Consider the following 20,562-nt stretch of genomic DNA (forward strand, 5'->3'; position numbering starts at 1 on the left):
TAAATAATTTGAATAAAAATCTTATTTCTAAGAAATCTTGAAAAAAGGGTCAGATCAGATTTTGGGAGAGTAATTTTCTAGCATCTAGAGTCATTACGAAGAGATCCACGCAGTTTTTTTTAGCTACATATCAGGCAAAATTTTTTCTCGTATATAAACACTGTGACGAGTGAGATCGACTTTTTCAAGAAATTCAGTTTCTTCCGTATTATGAGGATTAACTATATCATCTAGCTTTACTTGCTTGTTCCTAGGTGTGCTTAAGTGGATTTTGCAATTGATGATCGTTTTATAACCTCTTCCTTTTCCTACTTATAGTGGGTGCGTAAATGTCTCCGATAATTAGATAGTGACCAAAATCCTTTACTGTTACTCGAAGAACCTGCTTTGATTATTTTTGTCTAATTCGAACAGAGTGGACAGGTAACATTTGATGTGTATGCGAAATCAACGGCTTCTTCGTGTTTATTTTTTAATAAATTAATTATGTAGCTCTTTGATACGAGTTAACAATGTTTTAATTTCTTCTTCAATATTTATTGGGGTTTTATTTTGAGAAGAAAAATTTAATCGATTGGATTTAGAGGATCTGTTAGTGGGTGACACATTCTTTTCTTCTTGGACATCAGGAATTTTGAAGAAAGATATATGCTTACTCTGTACGAAACTTACGAGTTCTTTGAGCATTAAAATATCTCCCATTGCAAATTGCAATTCTTTCGGGTTCTTGTAAAATCCTTCATAATACTCTTTATTATTTTTTTCTAGGTCTACAAAAAAATACATTGACTCTCGTGCAAAAGTTGCCAGATTTTTTATCATCTCGTCATTGAGATTTTGCAAGTCCAAAGAATTCGCTAGGTTATTTACCTCTAGTATATTTTTTAAATGCATAGTTGTAAATTTTGCAACTTCGTTCGCTAATTTGTTCTAGAAGAAGTTGTAGAAAATCTCGGATTTTTCTTTCTGAAAGATATATGAAGTGCAAATTAAAATTACTAAAATCAATTTCCGGAAAATTCGAAATATAAAAACTATTTGAAATTAAGATTTTTTAAGATTATGAATTTACTAACATTTTCTTTTTCTTCGGCCATATCTACACTTATTGATTAATTGAATTTTCTGCCTTGTCTCGAGAATCAAAAGAATTTAGAATATTTTACGCTGAGATTCTGGAGTGATTCCTAATCAGATTTCTGAAGTGAAAGGCCCCTCGTGAAAAGGTGCTGTGAAGAAAGTTTCTTCGTTCAACGCCACATATTAACAATATTTTTCAACAGAAAATATGTCTTTTTAACCAGAAAGATGAATTTTCTACCCGAAGAGACTAATGTAATAATTGATATTTTAACCTAAAAATATTTTTATTTAAATTAAAAATAGTTGAGTTCAACCTAAAAGACGAATCTTAGACTAAATATTTAAATTTTCATAAAATAGTTGAGTTCAACCTAAAAGACGAATTTTAGACTAAATATTTAAATTTCCATACTAAAAAAATATTTTGTCATACAAACATGTAAAAATTTTAGTTTGAAAAATTAATTAAACAAAAAAACACATTCTCAACCAGTTTAATTGAACAGAAAAAGACAGACTTTTATCAAATAGTTCAATCCATAACCAAAAAGATAAATATTCAAGAAAGAAGATTAATTTTCTAATGAAAAAGACGCATTATATACAAAACATTTAAATTTCCAAATCCAAAAATAGGATTAACTTAAATTAAATTTTGTAATGTTAATTTTCTACCAAATAGTTGTATTTTCAACCAGAAATAAGAAATATGAACAAAAAGATTAATTTTCAACCAAATTGTGAATTTTTTTACGTAATTGTGGAATCTTCAAGCCAAACAAATTTAATATAAAATAGTTAAATTTTCAAGCCCAAAATATGAATTTTCAACTAAAATCAGGAATATTCAGCCAAAAAAGGTGAGTTCTTGACAAAACATGCAAAGTTGATTTTATAACCAACAAATGTTGGAATTTTTACGAAAATAATTAAATCAAAATGGATGATTTGTCCACCAAACAATTGCATTTTTAGTCAAAAAAAAAAACGACATTAGGTTCGTGCTACGGTCGGAACGGTTTTCTTTTACTCAGTCAGCGATTTGATCGATCGGCCTTAGATTAGTAACTAGTAATAATAACTCCTTAGATGTTGTTTATCTTAAGATTTGTAAAATGGTTTTTACGGTCTTTGCAGGTTTATGATATCTATTTTATTATTTAATTCAAATATTGTGAAATAAGAAATATCATGTAATAAAAAATAAATGAACCTCAAATTTTTATTAAATTTCATAGTATTGAATTTTTATTTCTGTTAACTAAAATTTGTTTGCAGCTGTGATTTTTTTATTACAGTGGTTTGGCCTCTTACAACAAATTTATGGACAAATCTGCAATAACGTATAAGGCCATTTTTGAAAACAAATTTTAATTGATAATAATATTTTTTAATTCCTCTCTTGTTATAAATTAAATATTAATAATTCGAATATTATTATTGTTTTTTAATTAATCGCTTATAGAGCCGAACTTGTAGCGTTGGCCCTTGCCATTCATATCCTTACTTTAAGTTTGTGATTGAGTTAAATAAAAATGTTAAATTATCCTTATTAAGAAATTATAAATTAAACAGTATAAAATGTATCATGATATTTTAACCTATAATAAGAATATTAATTGTAATGTCCAATATTAAAACTCCAATATTGACAGGTGCAGCCGAGCAGCGGCGAAAGTGAGGGATAGGAAGAGATTTACATGGAAGAAGGTATGGTAGCAGGGTGAAGTAGTGCCGTCATATAGAAAGTCGCTACGCATTACTCAAGTTACGTTTTGATTGATTCAGACGTGGAAGTATTCTCTACACCGAAGATTGCGATAAAAAAGATGGGACAATATAGGAAAACAGTTTGAAAGGAGAGATTGACTACGGATAGTTTTGGCTAAATCGAACCGTTCATAAATATGAAGAGAGATAGGGCTTAAAGAGGAATGAGTGAAGATAAGATAGAACTAGAATCCACCCTAAAAACAGAGGACCAATAAAAGTTAAAGTTAGAAGAATTGCGTGAAATTATGATAGAAGTAATACAGTTAAATAAAAAAAGACAGGAAGAAAGAGGAAAGAAAATAAAACAAGAAATTAGGAAAGAAATAGTTAAACTTCTAAAAGGGATGCAAAAAGGGAAGAAGTTATGGCAAATTTGGAAAAAAGAATGCAGACTTTAGAACAAAAGTCAGTAAAATAGGATGAGCATAATAAAAAGGTAGCACAGTTTGAAGGTAGGATACTAAAAATGGAAAAATCATACCTGGAGTTTGGTGATGGGGAGAGTGGGGATAATGAGAGGGAAAGGCTAATTTGGATTGGGAAACGATTTAAGGAAGGAGATGTATTGGGCAGAAAGAGAAGACAAAATGTGAAATATGTTTGCAGGAACATGTATGTGAAGGATATAGGAGAGGAATGGAGCATAAGGGAAGCTGGCAAGAGGATGTGGTAAAGATTTTAGAGGAGGATGGAATGTATGAGAAGTGTATGAAGAAGTTGGAGGGGGCTAGATGGGTGAATGATAGAGAATGCATGACTGGATGTGGAAAAATAGCAATCCGAACCTGAGGTAGAAGAGAAGTGAAAGTAAAGGAAAAATAAAATAGAAGTTGCCTAGATTAGAAGCCTAAAGATCTGTAAGTAGCTATTATGTAGTAGCATAAGTAGATTAAGGTCCTGGAAATTGAGTGTAAATCGCAAAATTTGGATTCAGGTCAAACAATGAAATCACTTTGTCTCATTGTTTGTACAAGTGATCTGAAGGGCATAAGGACTTGGGGTACAAGCAGCTTTTTTCGAAGAAAGTTCTATTTTTCATGTTAAAATTAAAAGAAAGAAATTCCCCTCGATATCATACTTGTATTAATGTGTTCTACTAATCGGCGAATCTGGGAGCAGATCAGGCCATTTTCGAGCTCGGATTTTCCTATGGGTGACCTTAGCGAGAAAAGAAAAATCTACGATCCGTAGTGCTTCAAGTAAGAAGGTAATAAAGCGCGCACTATGATCAATATTGAATCATTCAGGGGCGAACGCACCGTATACGTAAACTACGGGCTCCTACATAAATGAGTAGGTGGAGGTGGTTATGTTTGGATAATATCAGGGACTGAGAGCGAAATACGTGCAGAGCGGATAATCCGCTCCTCATCAGATCTTCTCCTGTTTATATTTTATTAGCGTTACGAGGGAGGATGCTCTGCGAGCTTCGCAAAAGCTGAGACTGAGTGATCGAGAGTCCACCGGGAAACTCGACGTTGCCAGATGCGAGTTTCTTCGTGAACGCGCGAAAGCGGCGAAGCTCGCCGATCAGAACCTTAGGCAGAAATTATTTCGAGTTCGTCACTAGCGAGCGCCTACTCGTATCACAGATACATTATTCGATATATTAACTGTTCCCAAGATCTATAAGCTGCATTATAACGAGGAGAAGAAGAATTTCTTTATTCTTTTTTTTTATTTATTTATATATTTTTATTATTATTTTATTATTATTTATTTTTTTATTTATTTATTCTGTATTCTTTATTTCTTTATTTATTATTCATTAAGTTTATTTATAAATTTCATTAGATGGCACTGCGTCACACGCTATCCAGTAAAATGCATCACATTATTTGTGAGCTTAACTTAAACTTTATTTTCCAATTTTTATATTACATATGATCTATAATTAATCTATTTATATATTTTGTTGAAAATTCATATACTTTTTTGAAAATTTATCTCTAGTTGAAAATTCTTGTTTTTTTTTTCTTTCTAAATTATATTTTGAAGTGATTCATAAATTTAGCCAGTTTAAATTTCATCTCTTCGGTTCAAAATGTAACTACTTTTCATTTAAGACTAAACAGAAATATATTTTTTCAGGAATAATTCTATGGTAAATTAGCATGAAAAAGATTCACAATTGAAAATCAGACTTCAAAATTACGTCACTTTTCGGCTGATTGGAGGCAAGAAATAATAATTGAAGAAAAGATAGATGAAAAAGTCAACCAAATTCTTTCAAATTCATAGTTTTTTTTTTTGTTCAAAATCAAACTATTTAGTTAGAAATAATTTTTTGCTGGAAATTTAATTATTTCAGTTCAAAATAGACTGATTTCATAAAAAATGAACTATTTGTTTGAAAATTATTTTTGTTTTAGTTTCAAATTCAATTATTTGGTTTAAAATTCAACTATTTGGTTTGAAATTCGACTTTTTGTTCCATAATTCAACTATTTGGCTAAAAATTAATCTATTCTTTTAAAAATTCATTTCTTTGCTAACAATTAATTTTTTAAAGTGAACATTTTATTAATTCAGCCCATAATTCTTTTTTTTGTCCAAACATTTAGTATTTCTTGGAAAATTCACCTTTTTGCAAAAAATATGTTGATATTTTTTGAGAATTTGTTTCTTTAGTGTACAATTCACGTCTGGGATTAAATGATTAAGTTATAAAAATACTGGTTTTTGGGTTAGCTTCAACGAAAAGTGATTTTTTTAAACTGAAAATTACATTATTTCAGTTATATTCAGTCGAATAATATCTTTCCAGAATTGCAAAATGCCAAGGGTGCAATTAACAACGGTCTTAATGTACAACATTTGTGATTCGTTATGATACTGGGGGTTAAAAAGGAGGGTGTTCCGGAAGTGATAAGGGAATGAAACTTTTTTAAGTACCTTCGGACATCAAGTGGAAAAATTATGCAGCATAATATTTTAGGTCTGGAGTTTGGGGAATTTTTTTTACATTTTTTATTATCTAAGGGGTTGAAAACGAGGTGTTCCGGGTGTTGTCCTCGTCTATATACCGTATAACTTTCGAAAGATGAGTCGAATTGGATTTTGCTTTGGCACATAGTTTGAGGGACCAAAAAAAAATAGAGTTCGTTCACCTATAATTTTTTATCAATAGTCGAAAAGTTAGAGCTTTTTTAAAAATGTTTGATACCACCTTTTTCCAAGATATGAAAATTCTATTTACAGTCAATAAATCAAACGAGAATGAATATTTAAAGCCAATCAAAGCGTGCTATTAGATAAAGTGAAGAGAAGAAAAACGTTACTTTTTTGCATATTTTGTTTTATTCGTAAAAACTAACTCCATTTTGTAAAAAAAAAACTTTTCTAATAATATGCTTGGAAATTAAATTATATAGTACGTATTCTTATTGCCTTATTTATATATTTTTTTAAAATTTTTAATCTTGTTTTTTACGATTAAAGAAAAGCTCCGCTTCCTATAAAAAATTAAAATATTCGTAAAAAAATTGTAAATCTTTGTTCGTTGAATAAATATCATCTCATTTATTCTAGTAGCTTATATCGTTTGACATAATTTAATTTTTTGATTTTCAATGTTGTTTTTCATCAATAAAATAAAAAATACTTATCCTATAAAAAGTAATTCATGACAAATTTGTAGATCTCGTTTAGTTGCACAATTTTCGTCGATCTATCTATTTTCGTATCTTGCTTTGTTTAAACTTTTTCAATTTTGATCTACAATTTTATCAAAAACAACAACGACCGCGAAGCCGGACAGACAGGCTGACACCGACATAAAAACTGGGTTTTCGGGCTCAGGGGGCCTCAAAACATCGAAATTTGATGCAATTCGCGAAAGTCATTTTTCATTATGGATGAGAATGTAATTGATTATTTTTTGTTTAATCAACATTTGAATTTTCGATTTCTTTGCACAAAATTCAAAAAGTTAATAAAATAATCATCTAGGGCCTTGAAAAATTAACGTTTCTCCTTCTCAATTTTTTTCGATATCACGCTTTTTTGACTTCAAATGTTCATTTTCGTTTAGTTTTTTGGATTTTTAAAATCCTATAACTTTGGTGATTTTAATTTTATCCAAAAAAGTAATTAAGATAAATTGTTCATATTTTTGTGTACTATAAATGGCTCTGGATAGAATTTTGAAATTTTGAAAAAAGTAGTCTAACAAATTTTGAAAAAGCACTAACTTTTGAATTGTTCTCAGAAATGGGTGGTTAACGAACTCGATCTTTCTTTTTGGTCCCTCTAACGGTGTGCCAAAGAACAATCTAATTCGACTATTCTTTCAAAAGTTATCCGGTATGTCAACCACAACAACAACAACTGTGATTGGCCAGAGCGCCCCACCTTTGGGACTGGTCGAACCTAATTGACCAATCAAACTTAATCATCGTGAAAGCACTAAATCTATTATAAAATATTCGCTTTGTTCAAATATTATAAATCACAAAAATATAAAATCATGATAATTCAACAAATTATTTTTCACTAAAGCCATCTGTGGGGTAGTTAATCCTGACATAGTAAAATGACCGATGCTAAGCTTTAAAATGCTTTTTACCTCATAATTATTCGAAAACCCGTAAATAAAAGCAGTGAAATGTAGTAAATTAAAAGGGATTAAATTGGTCTATTTCTTGGTTGCTTTGTGGTATCCAAAAGTATTCAGAAAAACATTGTCGCCCCTGGGTACAGAAAGGGACTCAATCGAAGAGATAACTTTTACCTCCGTGGAGATTTAAAACGGAAATTAATTAATTATTTAATATAAATTAATTAGTATTTGTCACGTGACCACCGAATGCATGAAATTTTCCAATACTTTTTAATGCAAGCCTTCTTACTGGGGCTATATGTTTTGTCACGACAAAAAGAAGATGCGCAATTAAGTTTCATATTTAAATATCTGCTTGCTAAAATAAAAACTTCAAACATTTTTTTCAAATATTTGAAGCTATTTCAAATATTCAACACATATTTAACTATTTCAAAATGCTTGAACAAATTTGAAAAGATTTCAATGATTTAACACGTACTCAAAAGGTTTCACAAACAAAAAATAAAGAACAAATAATATAGTATCTATCAAGGGCGTGAAGCTATTTTGCCTCTTTTGACTGCTGCCCTCGCTTCGCTTGGGCGCCAAGTACACGCTCGTCAAAATAGCCTTCTTTACGCACTCGATACACAATTTACTATTTTTAATTGTTTGCGTAATCATGTAAGACATCGCAAAAAAGCTGGAGGTATTTTCCATTATACATCCAAAGCTTGATCTCAAAATTGTATCGAATGCATAACTTTATTACACCATTAAGCCATTTCCCTTTCAGGGTAGGCGTGACTCACTCGGTGGGGGAAAGGAGTAATGTGTGGAAGGGATAGAGAATTTTCAAATTGATCCAGAATTCTCGTGCTATTTATATAAATAAAACGTTCGTTCCGCAACACTGCTCCGACTCAGGTTGCTGATCAATCTCTAGCAATCACTCCAAGTGAAGATCCTCACAAAGTCGTTATTTAAGGTTCCCCACTTGGGTCCATTAGTGGCCAAGGTCTTTTGTTTCAGGTGTCATTCACTCCACCGACACTCGTTTTATTAACTATTTGCCGTTATACTTTCCTGTCCTGGCATACTTTTCTAGCTTCTTTTGTGTCCATGCATTTTTTCATGCAGGCTCTCTTGTTTCTGTGACATCTTATGTCTCTTCTAACTAGGGTCTCATTCACACATTCTAACCATTCTTTTCGCGGTCTACCTCTGGGCACGCTGCTATTTACTTTACCTTGATACACCTGTTTCGTTAGTCGTTCATTTGGCATTCTCTCAACATGCCCGAACCATCTTAACCGATTTCTTTCCCATGTGTCTACTAGCGTCTCTTCTGCACCATATTTTTTAGAATTATCTCGTTACTTACTTTGTCCATCAGAGTTTTCCCGCATATTATGTGCATGAATCTCATGTCAGTTGCGTTAATTTTACTCTTATCTTTTTCTTGATGAGTCCATGTCTCGCTACCGTATAGTACAGTCGGTACAAATATAGAATTATGTATTGCCATTTTAGCTTTATTTGATATATTTTTACTTCTGATAAGGGGATTTGCTCTACCAATAACCTTCTTACCTTCGTTTATACGTCTATCTAATTTCTCATCTATCTTCCCGTCCCTAGTAAATAAGCTACCAAGATATACGAACTTATCAACTTAACTACTTGCGGAAAAATTAAGAAAATTCAATTTTATGACAAATCATTTTGTTTTTTTTTTTTTGCTAATCTTATTTATCTTGCATAAAACTTAAAATGTACATATCATTTTTAATTCTTTTAAAACAAAGTATAGAATTCAAATATAAATAACTTCGTAGACTTTTTTTTCAATCTTCGAAAGTACCTATCGGCTCATAGCCTCCAAAAATAGAATATTCCGTCCTCAACGTATTCTGTGATTTTGAGCGTATAACAAGCTAGATTTAAAATGGATTAAATAAATAAAGAAGTTGTTTTGAATCACTCACAATTCGTTGTGCTCGTGCCTTAATTAGACATATGTAAGTATTCTACTTCTTTAACCACAATATCTGGCTCATAGTACTGTTGTGTAGCAGTGTGTGCCAATATCCTGATTTTAAATAGTTTTAACTCGAAATCACGTTTGCGGAGTTGTGTTCTGCTTTTGTCAATACTCTGGAACAAGCAAATTTACGTTTATTTGCTCTTCACTTTTTCACATAATTCACATAATTTAAATGGTATATTTGATGATAATATTCGGCCCTGTGGTGAAGCCTTCATGAAAACTGACCCACGTCTGCCTCCGCTCTAGACCTTTCCAAGCGTCAGATAGTATCCATGTAGTCCAGGCTGGTTTTTTTAAACACTTTAAAAAATTACTTTTGCGTGGACGGATAATTCCCATTGAATTTTGAAGCACCTAATTTCTTCGCGGGAAAGTGTTTTTCAGGTTCTGGACCTATTATTTTGGAAATTGCAAGGTTCCAAATATTGCATTTTTTGTGCATTTTTAACTAAAAAAGGAGAATTTTCTTTTGTGGAGAATATAGTTGCAATTGATTCAAAATGTGTGAAATGTTTTTTTTTATTAACAAAGAAATATTTGTTTATAATAAAATTTAGTCATAACCACTGTTTAGTAATTTTTAAATACATTGGTGGCAAAAAGAGTAGTTATAATTGATTAAAAATTTGATATATATTTTTTATCAATAAAAAAAATAGTTTTTTTTTAACCATCTGTAGAAGACGTTTCTGAGTAGTAATTAGGTGCAAAGGTACACAGTGTTTTTTGGAACATAGTGATTTTTCGCGGAAAATCCAAAAAAGTATGGATTTTTCCAATATATCATAATTCGCAACGTTTTGAAGATCGCGGATTATTTTTTCAACTAAATTTTCTGATCATGTCGTCCTTTTTCTTCTTTTTATGGTCATTTTGCTCTAAAATACAATGGGAATCATCCGTCCACGCAAAAGTATCTTTTGGAATTGTTTAAAAAGAAACGTACACTAGCCGTCCAACAAGACGACCTCCGGCAAGATGACCTGCTCGAAATAACGACGGGCGAACGCTCGACGAAACGATGGCGGAGGCCGTACCTCAATTTTTCTTTCCCAACTTACGTCTAAACGAAATGAGGTATCGCTCTGAAAGATTGGGAACGTTAAATACAAGGCATGCAGAAATGTGTCTCTGGTGCTAAATAATTAGAATTGTGAAAAAAGTTTGTTTTTTTTTAATTATTATTTTCGAGCAATACCGACCGTGCTGTAAACCACTGGAATCAATTTTCAAATTTGTCAATGGGCTAGCTATGAGGTTTATATTTATCAAAATGGGACAAAATAACAAAAATCGCTCACGAACATTATGCACGAATAAAGCAAAAACTAATGTTTGCACTTGAAATGTAATTAAAGAAATTTGGTCTGACATACGTATCAGCTGTTTCAAAGTAGCACTATCGCAGCGAGTAGACAACTTTGAACTTGTACCGGCCTTTGGGTAAAACAGATTGCATGATTACGGACAGAGGAAGCTAGAAGTCAAACTTCTGCTTTAAAGTCTAAATGCGTCCGTCGATAAACATTATTTTCATAAATAAACTTTTTTCTTCTCCTAACTCTTTGCAAGGCCACAAACGATCCTTTAATCAGCTGTTGTACTCGTCACATGGCATTAACACATAAAGTTCGCTCTACACCGCACACGCTCTCAGCGCCGAATAGTGGGGACCCCTCACGCTGTCGTCTTGCCGGACGGTGAAAGCCCCGCGTTCGTCGTCTTATGGGGCGGCTAGTGTACTACATTTTCCAGTCTATCTTTGTGTGTTCTTCTAAGGACCAGGAATGTCTTCTCGTTTGTTGTTCACCATTTCCGTTCATACCCCATTTTCCTAAAAATTCTATTTGTTCCTGCTTTAAGCTGTGAGGTTCTTTTTCATGAATAAGTTAAAATATCCTGCGAATTGTATGATCGAATAAAGAAATAAAATGAACACTTGCTTCTAAAACATTAATTTCGATGTGATTAGGTGATTTCGATGTGATGCTTTTGTTATGTCATTGTAAGGTGGATACATTGTACTGCCAAACATTTGTAAATTATGCTCTCTTACTTTTCGAGAGGTCCCTTTTGAAAGACGAGCATCAGTTAACATAGACAATGGTTGATTTCATTCACGATCATTGTAATTAATCTTCTCATTATCATCTTCCTACTCAGCATCGTTTACGTTAAGTGTTTCTTTTTGTTTTACTTTTAAGCCATTTGCAGTTCATAATATGCATGGTTCGAAGCTAGTTATGTTGCTCGTCTTATGTTAGCTTTATTTGAACCCTTCTCAAACGATAAGCGTGGTCGACCTTTTTTTAATATGACATCAGAACTTTCGTCGTCTGTAATTTCATTATCCAGCTCTCCTATATTCAGGATAAGCATTTTTCTAAAAAATCTATGTATTTAAGTTGAAACCTGTCCCTTCTATGGGAGACACTGATCCATTTTTTGTTTAAATTGTTTTAAGAAAACTGTTATTATTTTGTTTCTTGGAAATTGTTTTTCAGTTTCAGACAGAGTACGTTGACTTTAATTTTTCCATGAACAAGTCTATTCCTTTAGAGTTATTGGTGTAATTATTATTTCACATTAATTCACATATATATGAATATTCAAGTTGGCTAAGTAGTTGAGACATTGTAGATCAACACTTAGCAGATAAAAAATTAACACAAGCTTTTTTTGATTTTACGAAACTAGGATTTAATTTATTGGAGTATCATAAGTATTATGAATCATAGAAAAATTCACATGTTCTATTTTATAACACTAAAAGTATAAAAATGGTTATATATTTTATATTAAAACAATAAAGTGAAAACTCTGAGGATCTCGACAGTTCTATCTCACTCGTAGTTGGGTTATGAAACTATCGTCGATTGTTTTTGCCGCAAAAGTGTAAAAACAATTGACAGCAGGTGCCGCGTCAGACCTGTCGAGTAGATGGCTCGTTACTCACTGTCAATTGTTTTTACAGTTTTGCGGCAAACATATATAGGGTTTATGGACTATAGCTTTAGAGCCTTATGGTTTACGGGTTTCTAGATATGATTCAGGTACCGTGTGAACGTCTACCAGAAGTTTTTCCAAACATTGGAAAAAAAATGTTACGATTCATGAAGAATTTTTATCCATTTTCGGCAAAAAAATTCTTATTGTCATATATCAGGTCATTATAAAAAATATTACAGCAAGGATTCTTTTTCAAGATATTTCGCATTGATTCTGAAAAAATTAAACCTGTTCATTGAAAAATGGTCAAAATGTGTATTTATTGATTAAAATCGTTTAAATCATCATAATTTCCTGTCACTATTAAAAATATGATAGCATAGATTCTGTTGCAAGATGTTTCGAATTAATTCCGTAAAAAAATCAAGCTTATTAATGAGAAAAATGGTCAAAATGCGCAGTTGTTTATAGAAATTGTTTAAATAATTAACATTTTTCGGTCACTATGAAAAAAATGATAGCAAGAAGTCTTAGGCTAAACATTTTAAGTTTATTCTGCAAAAAATTAAGCCTTTTCATAAAAAAATTGGCAAAATCTGCATGTGTATAAAAATGGTTTAAATAGGTAGTAGTTAGTTTTAACATCGATTTATGACCTTTTTTAATGAATTTAAAAGTCTTAGAAGAAATTTTATCATGAAAAAGTTTAGCAACAAAAAGTTGTAAGTTTATTGTTAAATAACAAATTCAAAAAATCAAAATCCGTTAAGAATTGCACTGTCAGTTGATTTTTGTCCCCCCTACTCTGAATATTTTAAATACGATTGTTTGCATTAAAAGAAGCAAAGGCAATATATATCTCTTGATGTTAACTTAAAAAAATTGCAAAAGAATCCAGGACGTTTCACGAAACTAAACGTCATGTTTTACAAAACCGTTTTTATTTGATTGAAAAATCTGTAAATTTTAGACGCTTTCAAATAAAATACATAAAATGGAAAAATCTGTCAAATATTTGTACACTTTCATATCTCTTATTATGGATTGCTTAGCATTCATAGTTATAATGACATAAAAGTATTATTTAATTGATAAAGAACTTCAAAACTAAAAAATCTATTTACAAAACCATTAAATTCTTTTTAAAATCTGGCTAATGAGGTATGATAATAATTTGCGGATATTTGTGCACTTATGTATATTAAAGATGCATTTATGTATATTATTATAAAGATTATCGATAACATAATTTCAAATAATATTGTTGTTCGACAACAGTAGGTGGTCGAATGTTCAAAAGGGCAAAAGGGTGTGGTTTGGTTGATCCAGGGTATCCTGGGCGACGTACAATGGGCTATTTTGCATTATTTACTTTTAAAACCTAATATCTCTCGAAACAAATCAAAATTGATGGTCCTTGGAAGAGGTAAAATCTCATTATATGCACAATAAGAAAACATCATAGAGAAAAGTTTTCCCAAATTTCTCTACATGGGAAATGCGGAAAAAGGCAGTCGTTTTTTGATAAAATTTACAAAATTGTGCTGGAACTGGAAAAAGACAGTTTCTTAATCCGTTAAGGATCAAACGTCTATTTTCAATAATTTTTTCAAAAAAATTTTCTGCTGCTAAATCGATTTTTGAAAAATGTCAAAACAATATATCTCTAAAAAGTGAAATTCCTGCGTCCATGGGCCCTAAGCTTCAAAATCTATAGGTTAATTGTCTGAAATTCGAGATAAGGGTGGTCAAATCTGGCAGCTAAAACCAACTTTGTGTGCTATTCCTGATTTTCCGTATTGGAGCAATATTTTCAAATAAATTCTTGTAAATGTATGTATATAGGGGTTTTTGGGATCGCTGAACACGAATCAGAAATCATAATGGCAAAATTCAAGATGGCGAATCCAATATGGCTGCCAAAAATTACTGAAACATACCGATTTTCATATAAATGCTAAGAGTTACTTAAACATTCCAAGTTTCATACCAATTCGCTTATGAGGGTTTTTGGGGCTATTGATGACGAATCTGTTATAAGATTTTAAGAATGTAAGATAGGGGATCGATTTCCGCCGCCAGAAATGACTGAAACGTGCCAATTTTCATATAAATTCGCATATGGGGATTTTAGGGGCCGCTGACGACGAATTCCTGATTAAATTTAGCAGGCACATTGGATCCGGTATCTTAAATTTTGAAAATGTGATCACGAAGTCGTCATCAGCGGCCCCAAAAACCTCTATGTGCGAATTTTGATGAAAATCGGAATTTTCCAGTAATTTCTGACAGCCATGTTAGATCCGGCATTTTGAATTTTTAAAACCTAATCATGGATTCGTCATCATCAGCCCCAAAAACTCCCATATGCAAATGTTTATGGAATTCAGAATATTTCAGTAATTTTTGGCAGCTATATCGGCTCGTCTATCTTGAATTTTGAAAATCTAATTTCGGTTGCTGATTAGCGACTCCAAAACTCCTATATAAATGAATTTGTAGGAATCTATTTGAAAATTTCGCTTCAATGTGAAAAATCAAGAATAGAACAAAATTGGGGTTTTAGCCGCCATATGGGTCATCACTATTTTGAACTTCGGAAAACTAAGTTATAGATTTTATAGCTTAGGGTCCATGGACGCAAGAATTGAACTTTTTACTGTTATATCTTCTCAAGTTCAAGGTGAAAATAATCAAATAAAGATTTGATGCAATAAAAAATTCATATTTTTTGTTAAATAAACGAATATAATTATTTCAGATTGAGTTTTGTTACAATGCTGATGACATGCTTTCAGAGTTTAGGAAATTTCACATTACAATCCATTGTTTTGCAATGGTTTAACAATCCACTCGGTAGCAGAAAATCTCAATGAAAAAAGTTTTGGAAAAACTGACGTATGGTCCATAAAGGGTTAAAATACAAGACTTTTTTCCAGCGAACATTTAAAACCGTGTACATTATGATATTCCAAAATAAAGTCAATATGATCAGATGTCTTTCCAGATTTGATAGTATATGGTAATATCACCTAGAAAAACTATACAAAATCTATTTATGTATCCAATGAGGATGGTTTTTGAACATTAGCTGGTGGAACGTACTGGAGGCATTTTTTATGTCGAACGGCATAACCTTAAACAGATAGGTGTCGCCTTGGGTAAGGATATAAACAGTATATTTAGCCTACTGAAATTTGGTTTGCCAATAGCCATTACGGAGGTCGGCAGTAGAAAAATTCTAGAATTTCCTAGTTATTTGAGGTATCCTGAATGCGCGGTAACTCCTGAGATATTTCAACAGTAATGGCATATTAGTGGCGTTAGACGATGCAACAGCGGGGGTGTGGATGTAGTAGAAAGTTTTTGATAGCTGTGATTTCGATATTATGTTCAGCTAAATGGGTTTGGGTGGGCATTCCGGTTAGATTTGCTTACAATTGTTTATAACCGTTGAAGGGTGTGCTGAAATTTGGCGACATACTGGAATGCGATCTCCGATGATAGCAGATTATGGGGGGGGGGGCACGGTTATTGCTTACACATTGAAGCACTTCGAAGTTTGATAGAGAAATTTACAATGTTCGCCTCAAGAGTAATAAAATTCTTGTATTGTACTGATATTTTTAAGGGCATTTAAAGCAGGAGCCACCGTCACAACTTTATTGCCTCAATCTGCTCAATGAATACTAGAATTATTTCTTTTTCGATAATTAGGGTCTATTCCTGTGTTGAATAAAATCTGTATTGGGATTGAAAAAATGTTAAATTTGCAACAGTTTGTGTGTAAAACATTTTTTCCCGACCCTAGCGCAAACATACAACAATATTTTGCACAAAAAACCTTAAAATTATCCAATTTTTTTTACTAAGAATACAGCTTTACTTCAGTTCAGGAATATGCCATAATTATCAAAAAAGATGCAATTTTAGTGTTTAGGGAGTAAAATGACGCTATTGAATTTTGAGGCTGGGTCCTAGTTCCAATGGCACTAACACAGTAATGGTTGTTCAGTATTATAGTCAAATCCTTTAGCGTTGTAAATTTCATTATAAGTCAGTTAGCTCTAATAAGTTTATTCCATGATTATATGTTTGTTTCCTTAATAAATAATTCCGATAAATCTTTTAAAAGAAGCATAGTGTTTGTATTGTGATACTTTTAGTACAGTCCAGGTACTTAGACGTTGAAGACAGTAAACGTGAACTAACATTATAGAGTCAAACTTGAACAGATCAAGGTAGTTGGCTCCAATTTTTTTTTAATTTTCTATTTTTCTCAGCATGACGATATTTTGATTAACATCGGAAGGGAAATTTTTTAATTTTTGCTTTTGCGAATCTCCAAAGTAGGAGATAAAAGAATGAATTATTGGGCTAGCTTATGCGCCGGAAATGGACGAATTATGCAACATTCGAAAAATTTTGTTATTTGCAAATGTCAAAAATGAAAAAAAAAACATAGTGTGTGTGTGTGTGTGTGTGTGTGTGTGTAATTAAAAATTTGTCATAAGGACAACCGCAGGATTTCGCCGGCAGCGGGTGCTAATCTGAAAAATTGCACCCGCTTCCAGCGAAATCGCGGTAAAATTTCAGCCATAACCACGTCTCACAACCGTGAGATAGGTGGTTACAGTCTGTAACGGAATCAATACGACGATCCAGCAAAAGCCTCGTGCACCTTAAGAACACGGAGCGACGCAAGCACTACCACCTTCTACATTTTTCCCGCAAGTGTTTTAGCATATTGTTGGCACGCAAGGATGTTTTTTAGGCCATTAGCAAGTGAAAGCTTGGCACCTCCAAGAGCGCCGATGATAAGGACGATTAGTTTAACAGAATATTCCGGGTACAATCGTTGCAAAACCCTTATAAGGTTTCGATACCTCTCTTTCTTTTCATTCTCCTTGGCTATGATGTTTTTGTCAGCTGGTGCCGAAAATTCAACAACGTACATGGTTCGCTTCTCGAAGTCAAGAAGAACAATGTCAGGTCTCGAGTGAGCAACAGAAACAACTGTCGAGAATATAAAGTTCCAGTATATGCGGCACTTCCCATTCTCGACAATTGACTCGATTTCCCTAGGAGCATTTAGAGGAGAGATATTAAGGTTAATGCCGTCAGAGTGACAGAGATGGTAATAAAGCAGTCTTATTGCCGCAATGTGCCTTTAAATGTAGGTCGTTCCCGCGTGAGTTGGACAACTAGATAGTATGTGACTTAAATGCTCGGGGTGTGCTTGGCACGCCCTGCAGCTATCATCAGGAATGTCTTGGCTCAAAATGTGGCGACGGTATGTGAAGGTGGAAATGACACCGTCTTGGCATGCAAAAATGAAACCCTCCGTACCAGACTTCAATCCGGGCGATTTAAGGAAAGCAAACTTTAGCTCACAAGACATAGACTGATCCTTCACATTTCTGTAGAAGATACCGTGCATCCTCTTATCGAAGAGCTGTTCGCGAATGTTTTTCTCTTGTGCTTTCTTAATCCGGGCTTTCAGGAGTGAGTACTCGAGATGGATTAGATTTGATGCATTTTGCTCACCCCTAATACTGAAGTTAAGTCCGAGTGTTTCAGCAGCCTCCTCCGCTGCTTTGTACAGAAACGCTCCTTTTCCTACTTCTTCGTGATTCCTGAACATCTTAAGAAGAGGGTCTCTTCCATTTGCAACTCTATGTGCTTTACCAAGAATAATCCTTTTGTGAAGACATTCAGGACTCAAATTCCACGACCACCTTGACGGCGTGAGATGTACAATCGCGAAACGGAAGACTTAAGATGCATGCGTTTGTTCATGTGCATAAACTTTCTTGTCCCGATATCAAGGGATCTGAGCTCGTTCTTCGTCCATGGAACTACTCCAAATGAATAGAGTACTACGGAGACGGCAAGTATGTTCGTTGCAGATACTTTGAATGTGGCTCTGCGATCGTATAGCGCTTCTATAAACGAGCGCAGGATCTTCAGGGATGCCATTAAGTTTTCCTCGCTTCAAATAAACCTTGGCGCATTTGTCTAACCCAAATTCCATTCAAATTTCCTTAGTATATCGTTCGACAATCCCTAGAGCTAGATGCAGTTGCTCTTTGTTTTTAGCATAGATCTTAAGATCGTCCATGTAAAATACATGAGTGAACTTGTACTTTCGATCTGCAGGTTTGCCGCACAAGTACCCGTCGGAATGGTGAAGTGCTAGAGATAGTGGCAATAATGTAAGGATAAGTCTATGGGAGGTCGAATCGAAAGCTTTCCGATAATCAATCCAGGCCATAGATAGGTCACGCTGGTAGAATGCTGCATCTTTGCAGGCACATCTATCGATGAGCAGGTTCTCCCGATATCCCGCTACGCCTTTCTTTGAGCCTCGTTGTTCATACATTTCTTGCCACACAGGTTCAATTGCCCGAATAATCCTATCATTTAGGATAGCTGTGAATATCTTAAAAAGTGTGTTCAGACAAGTGATTGGCCTATAATTCTTCGGGTCAGCCAAGTTGCCTATTTTCGGCAGGAGTATTGTACGCCCTTCCACCAACCACTCCGGAATCGGCTCTTCCGACTTCAAATATGAGGTGAAAATACGGGCCAAATGCTGATGTGTTGAAGAAAACTTCTTCCACCAAAAGGTTTTGATACACTCTGGTCCCGGTGCGGAATAGTTCTTCATCCCTCTTAATACTTTTTCACCTCCTCGGTAGTGATGGGTGGGCATTCTTTATCAGGTCCTATGAGGGCAACACATAACTCCTTAGAGCTATTTATATTTTCTGAGTCTTCGTCCAGTTTATGCTGAACTTCGTAGACTTCTCTCCAAAATACTTCGACCTCCTCTGGTTTGGGTGGGTGTTCGACAGTAACTGGAGGGTCTTGGAAGAGTCGAGATGGGTCAGAGAGAAACTATTGATTTTCTCTAGCCCGCCTCTCCCTCCGCTCTAGACTTCTCTTAGCGTCAGATAGTATCCGTATTCTCTCAACGATATGCTGCCTGATGGTCAGCAGCTTTGACTTGTTAAGTGTGTGATAACGGGTCCGGAGTTCGCGCGCGAACTTTCGAATCTTGGCGGTAAAATTCCTGCCAGATGTGATGTAGTCAATCACATACTGAATGTGGGACGCGTACTGTCTTGCCCAGCCTATCTTTATGAGAAGTTGATGCATTCGTATTTTGGTCTTATGATCAACCGTTGGTTATGTTTTGCGGTTTTCATCGGCCAAAGCTCTCGCTGCATTATACATTTAATGATTTATAGCCCAGGCGTCGGATTCTCCGGAAAAATCTCTGCGAAGCTCGTCATCCATTTCAGCCAGATCTTTAGGCTTGAGAGAAACCTTGGTGTTGATGTTTCTCCGGGTCATAAAGCATCGCTCTTCCTCTATTGGATGCCTGCCCGCGATTGGTCTTAGTGTCGCCTCTCTTTCTCTGTTGCCGGCTTATTCTAGATCCCGCCGATCCGTCGCATTGAATCCATTTTCATTGGCTCCCCCAGCTCTAGATTGGTCGGCATTGTTGGCATTGTCGGCATTGTTGGCGCGTTCTGTTGTTTTGAATTGCTCTTATTACAACTATGTTTGGTGTTGTCATTGTGGTTCCCATGGGAATCTAGGGAAAGGGGTTCGTCTATCCTTGTAGAGCCCCGCATGCAAGGATAAGGCTGCGTACTCTGAGAGGTCGCCCGATATCCCAGAGTCACCGTTCTAGACACCTCACCCAGGTGCTGTTCAGCTTTCGGCACGGTTTTCACGCCTCCGCTTGGGGGTTAATTGCTTCGGGTCCACCCCTTGACAATTATCCGCGACTGCCTATTTATTTTTGTAACCATATTTAGCAGAAACCCTTGGTACAGGGACCCTCTATCCGCAACCCGAGGACGCGTTCGGTGGCTTTGTCATAGGCCCTTCGGTTTGATTCTAGAGTAATCACAACCGAACCGAATATATATTTCATTTCTATAACTTAACTTTCTACATTGTGCATAATGTTAGTACACCGTTATACTTTCAAAAGTATCAGTCAACCAAAACTGTGATATTCAATTCTTAAATAATGTAAACAAAAAACACTTCTTCGACTTCTCTTTTCAATTACATTCGTTGAAACTAAATGTGAACATACTGAAAAGAAAGAATTAAAATCCTCGTTACTATTACAATTTTATATTGA

At 34.1% G+C, this 20,562-nt stretch overlaps 1 protein-coding gene across 7 annotated transcripts in view; it reads left to right on the forward strand.

Moving 5' to 3' along the window:
• The window catches only part of LOC117174336 (prolyl 3-hydroxylase OGFOD1), a 154,411-nt gene that overhangs the window by 102,532 nt on the left and 31,317 nt on the right, over positions 1 to 20,562 (forward strand). The window contains exon 3 of one of the 7 annotated variants that reach the window (XM_033363366.1): positions 2,739 to 2,793. The exons of 5 other annotated variants lie outside the window; for them this stretch is intronic. The gene's annotated coding sequence lies outside the window, so the exon portion shown is untranslated. Of the gene's footprint in view, positions 1 to 2,738; positions 2,794 to 2,821; positions 3,309 to 20,562 lie in introns of those variants that run through there. One more of the 7 variants, XM_033363367.1, reaches the window with a different exon arrangement.

This window comes from Belonocnema kinseyi, chromosome 6 (assembly GCF_010883055.1).
Source record: "Belonocnema kinseyi isolate 2016_QV_RU_SX_M_011 chromosome 6, B_treatae_v1, whole genome shotgun sequence".
In the NCBI taxonomy this organism is placed as follows: Eukaryota; Metazoa; Arthropoda; class Insecta; order Hymenoptera; family Cynipidae; genus Belonocnema; species Belonocnema kinseyi.